General features: G+C 37.3%; 1 protein-coding gene across 5 annotated transcripts in view; it reads right to left on the bottom strand.

Moving 5' to 3' along the window:
• Positions 1-6,000, bottom strand: part of LOC106875417 (transcription initiation factor TFIID subunit 6) — a 73,003-nt gene that overhangs the window by 10,550 nt on the left and 56,453 nt on the right. The window lies entirely within an intron of this gene.

Genomic DNA, 6,000 nt, shown 5'->3' with positions numbered 1-6,000 from the left:
CATGGTGCAGAGTGCTGTTGCCAGACATAGGGTCTTCCAGCAGCCACCCTCTTGACCCAGGGCAGCACTACCTCCTCCAGGCACTTGATGTAGGCCTTTGTGTTGCGTCTGAGGTCGTGTGGGAAGATAAATGGAGGCATAATGTCGCCATCACTAGTGATCACTCCAAACACCATGATGTTGACTGGATGTTTGATTTTTATCATTCTCAGAACGTGTTTTGGGGACACCCAAACGCTTTGAAATGTTCGTATTGGAGCTTCTGGTGCAAATTCTAAGCAGTACAGCATGCTGTTTCCAAATTTCTGGCAGAGTGATTTGCGTCATGGTGTTGTTTTTCTCACAGATGGTGCCCAACTAACCCTACTATACTGTGTAGTCAACAAAATCAGAAACAATCAACGTGCATGTGCAAAAGTAAAAATATAAAATGGCGACAGCCAACGCACCCTGCAGATATACATTATATATATATATATATATATATATATATATAAAAATATATATATACATACATACATATATATACATGTATATACACACACATATGTACATACACATATACACACACATATATACATACACATACATATATATACACACACACATATTAACAAGCATACTTTTAATAACTGAATCTGATAAAAATTGTTTTACAAAAGTACACCCACATACATACAGAAATACGAGGTATTGGATATATGTTGAGTGACTTTTTAAGATTAATTCAGCATATTTCATGTGTTAAAAGTCACACTTGAGTTCACATTATTGGCATCCATTTGGTTATACAGGAGCAGACATTTGTTAAAATGATGATAAAAAGAACTTAACAACTGATTTAGGTCAGTTGTAGTGTAGACTGGTTAGGTCAATAAGGGTGGGGCTATAATGGCAGAAGGTGATCAGCGTACCATTGTGGGAGTTAGCATTGATTTTCCTTTTATATATATATATATATATATATATATTTTAAAATTGTTTGTAATAGGAGGCTGCTAAGTATATCCATCCAAAACTTCTATACACCATTTCCACCCCAGCCATCAACATATAATTATTAATAAGAGAACCTTGACATAGATGCTTGGCATGCTTAAAGTAGCAGTCAAATTTCCTTCAAGCCACACCCTACTATGTTAAAAAAATGAAGGGCACATTGGATAATATAGTCTTGGATACATTGTCTGAAAATAAACGATGAATGATCATGGTTGGAACGCTTGGATTTATAAGTCTACTTGATCAGAGCTGATCTGGATATTATGAAGCTGTTGTTTAATAATTATAGGAGATGCTATATGGTCAGTGGACCTGCTAGAAATAACAACCAAAATCCATCTCAAATCATATTCTACCATTTTAAAAACAAAAAACACATGGTGGAATACATTCTTAGATATTATGGGAGCCGACAATGGTTCATAGGATTTGATAAGGATTGATGTTCACCTAATCAACATCAACAAACTAGTGAAGGATTTCTCAATTTGCTAGAAATAGCAGCCAAATTTCCTCACATTAACATATTGTTTTCTACTCTAGGCACAAGGCCTGAAATTTGAGGGGGAGGGCCAGTCGATAAGATCGACCCCAGTACGCAACTGGTACTTAATTTATCGCCCCCGAAAGGATGAAAGGCAAAGTCGACCTTGACAGAATTTGAACTCAGAACGTAAAGACGGATGAAATACCGCTCAGCATTTCGCCCGACATGCTCACGTTTCTGCCAGCTCACTGTTGTCAGCAACATATTAAATAAAAAAAGGCCAAATTGGAAAATTTATTCCTAGATATACCTCTAAAAAAAGAGACAGGATTATCATGGCTAGAACACATTTGATCCTAAGTTTTCTTGGTCTTGGACCATCTAGGGCTATTCAACAACATCTTAACATCCACTTTTCCATGCTTGCCTAAGTTGAAGGAAGTTTATTAAGGCAGATTTTCTTATGGCCAGATGCCCTTCCTGTCACCAACCCTCACCTGTTTCCAAGCAAAGTAATATTTACAGCTGGTCATGCATGCTTTTGCAAAATATTGGAAATGAATGACACTGATTGTGTGACAATGGAACTTGTTAAGGACACACGGACACACATCTTTCAGTGTCCATCTAACAAACCCTCTCACAAGTAGAAGATACTTGCCCAAGGTACCATGCAGTGGAACTGAACTTGAAACCGTGTAATTGGAAAGCAAACTTCTCAATCACATATCTTGATTCTTCATTAACTAATTAATAAACCTGTGGAAGGGATAAACCTAGGTAGACATGGGATGAAGTGGTGAGAAAGGATCTTCAGACACTGGGCCTCACTGGGGAGATGACAAGGGACCAGGACTTGTGCGGCAATTTGCTGTACTTGAAAAGACATGTTAAGCTAAGTAAAATCGTGGCCATCCATACACACAGGCATGTCCTTTATGACCATGTCCCCACTCCCTCCTCCAGCTGAGAGGTCTCTGTCTTGCAGGTGCCGGTGCCACGTAAACTGCATTTGTGTCAGTGTCACATGAGATGCACTTGCACTGGTGCTATGTAAATGCACCCATGTTGGTGGCATGTAAAAAAGCACCCAGCACACTCTGTAAAGTGGTAGGCATCATGAAGGGCATCCAGCCATACAAACCATGCCAGAACAGACAATTGCAGCCTGGACAGCTCTCAAGCTGGCTAGCTCCTGCCAAACTGTTCAAGCTGTGGCAGTATGCAAAACAGACATTAAACGATGATGATAAAGGCAATTCCAGCTGAGCCTAATGTGTTTGGCAAACAAATGGATAGCAGGTAAGTTCAAGACAACTCTTGTCTTGTTGAAGACATGATAACCTCTCTAGTGCTGGTGTCACGATAATATACATCAAGTAACCCCTGCAAAGTGATTGGCATTATGAAGAGCACACAGCTAGAGACACCATGTCAAAAATAGATCATACAAGTTAAATGTAGTCCTCTGAAGAATCTAGTGAGACGTAGTCCTTCTTATCAAACTATAGCTATTTCTAATTGGTTGAGGGACAGCATAAAGTTCCCACTGTATTTCATATATTAGGTCAAATGTGATGTGGGAGGTCTGATAGGTAACATACTCTATGCCCATCACCTCCTGGTTGGTACAGTAAAGACTTTAAATTTAAGGTGGTAAAACTTCTAACAAGAACTTATTTGGACTGTGATGACCCTCTCAACTCTGCTGACATGGAAAGCAGAGAAGGCGGCGAGCTGGCAGAATCGTTAGCACGCCAGGCGAAATGCTTGGCGGTATTTTGTCTGCCGTTACGTTCTGAGTTCAAATTCCGCCGAGGTCGACTTTGCCTTTCATCTTTTCGGGGTCGATAAATTAAGTACCAGTTACACACTGGGGTCGAAGTAATCGACTTAATCCCTTTGTCTGTCCTTGTTTGTCTCCTCTATGTTTAGCCCTTTGTGGGCAATAAAGAAATAAGATATAACCCTTTAGCATTTAAACTGGCCATATCTGGCCCCAAATTTTCTGTTTTATGTTCAAATTGGCCAGATTTGGCTTTTTACCTACAGTGTCAATTTAAAAATCAACAACCACATCATTGAAATCTCAAAGCTATGAGATAATGTATGATTAATTCAAATCAATGTGAATGAATAAGCATTACATTTGACCAAATAATCTGAATGCTAAAGGGATAAACAGAAGATAATTAAATTTATTCTTCAAAAGTGTTTATTCAACACAAAATATGATATCGTATCAAGGAATCCATTCACATACGTGTCAATACTGTAGGTCAAGTAATGTTGGTAGAGCTATGCGTATTTGTTAAATGGAAATATATTTCTTGCTTGCCTTTCAGTATTTCGTCAGTGGACCTTGGCTATGATGACTTATGGTAAGTCATTATATCTAGATCCTATCTCTACATACATGCATTGTTGTGCCATTCAAGACACATATTTTACAAACAATACACAATGCTTCAAGCGAACTACAATACTCTCTTATATATGTATATATTTATTCTTAAACAAACATGTTGACAGCAACTTTGAGGTTTCAGTCAGTTAAGCCATCATTGAAATTTTAAAGTCATTGTCAACAATATTCTTGTTTAAGAATAAAAATCTTGTACTCAACAAAAGTACAGAGTAACTCACCAGATTAATATAAAACTGATTTTATTATAACTGAACATAAAAACAAACATTAATATGTGTGTGTGTGTTCCATGTTTATACTTACACTGGTATAAGAACCACTGTTGCTTATGTTGTGTTATTCTGTGCCCTGTAACTTAGCAGTTTGACAAATAGATCTCGATAAAAGAAGTCCAAGAATGAAATAGTACTGAGGTTGATATGATGGGCTCGAACCTCAGAATGGCCACAGTACTATGGCTAGCCATAGTACTGTGGTAAATCATGTGGTAAAGTTTGTACATAGCCTTTGTATGTAATGCTCACCTCTCTGAGGATTACATTTGTTCGGTGTTTCGTGATATCTTTAACCTTAGGCACAAATTCTTCAGAAGTCTTCTTATCACTTGATCCATTTTACCAAGTAGTTTCATATTATATAGAAAACTTTGATTAAAAATTTTCAAGCTATCCCTTACTACCTAAAAATTCAAGCTGTAATTGATAAAATATTTGATTTGTAATAGTGAGTTGACTAAAATTCTCTTACTGTTTTTTGTTGTGTCATAAAGTTTATAAGAAATACATTTTAGATTTTATCTTCTAGTCAAAGTAGTAAATCTTTCTTCATAGCTTTACCTAATGTTACTACATATGTATGGTGTGTGTTTTGAACTTAATAAAGATCTCAAAAACAATATTAGCTCTGATTTTTTCTCTTTGTTTCTTTCATTTGTTTGAAGATTTTCACATTGAATTTGATTTAAGGCATTAGGTTTCATTTTTAGAGAAATCAGCTTTCTTGTGTTTTAGGTTTGACATTTGACACTATTGTTCAATTTCAAGATTTAACAAAATACAAAAATAAATTCAACTCAAGTGCTCATTTAGCAGGAAAAAGGAATACAAAAAAATGAAAATGACAAAACAGTATTTCTAAATAATCTATATAAAGTAGAAAAAAGACCCCAATAGAAAATACTGGAGTATTGCTATGAAGAATTTTAGTTGAATGAATCAACCCAAGTACTTATTCTTTTAAAGCCTGGTACTTATTCTACCACCTTTGCAGAACTACTAAGTTATGGGGATGTAAACACACCAACACCAGTTGTCAAGTGGTGGGTGAGGGAGAAACACAGACATAAAGACACACACACGCATATATGATGGGTTTCTTTACATAGCCATATCTGCACTTAGGCGCAGATGAAGATGTTGATATTTAGCTCCAGGACATCCTTAATAGAGTGGACCTATGATTGAAAGTACATAAGCCATGACCATCTTGTCATTTTTCGTGCAGAAGTAGTGTACACAGACAACATTATCCAATGCACAGTTTTTAAGGTGGTAGAGTGTGATTTGAGGAAAATTCGACTGCTATTTCTAGAAATTTGAGTCACCATGCAGAGACTGATCAGTTGAAGTTGTCTGATATAAATGAACTGAATATATTTAAGTGTACAAGTTAAATGTATTCAATGAAACAACTCCATTTTTCTTACCACTTATAAAGTATTTCCTCCCTACCGCCAGGCCCTTCACGAGCCTCTATTCCTTCCCCAGAGTATTGTCCTTCTACACACCGCACCGCAATGAAGTCCAGTCCTTATTGCAGTGTGGTGGCTTGTGTGCTTTGATGACCCCCAAGAGCTATGTTAGTGGAGCATAAGCTGCTGGTAGGGCCTCCCATGTTGGACGGGTCAAAGGAAAGAGCTCAAACTAATGTGGACCGCATCTTCCCAAAGGTTAAAAAACAAGTTTGCATGGGATCAACTCCCCAACCTAAAAAAAAAAAAAGCTAAGTTACAAAAGCACGAATGACAAGTCAAAACCAAGACCTGGGAGAGGAAGGCCTTCTCTCGGGGAAACATATGATGCAG

This window comes from Octopus bimaculoides, chromosome 19 (assembly GCF_001194135.2).
Source record: "Octopus bimaculoides isolate UCB-OBI-ISO-001 chromosome 19, ASM119413v2, whole genome shotgun sequence".
NCBI classification, from domain to species: Eukaryota; Metazoa; Mollusca; class Cephalopoda; order Octopoda; family Octopodidae; genus Octopus; species Octopus bimaculoides.
This window is presented reverse-complemented; position numbering and strand designations above follow the sequence as displayed.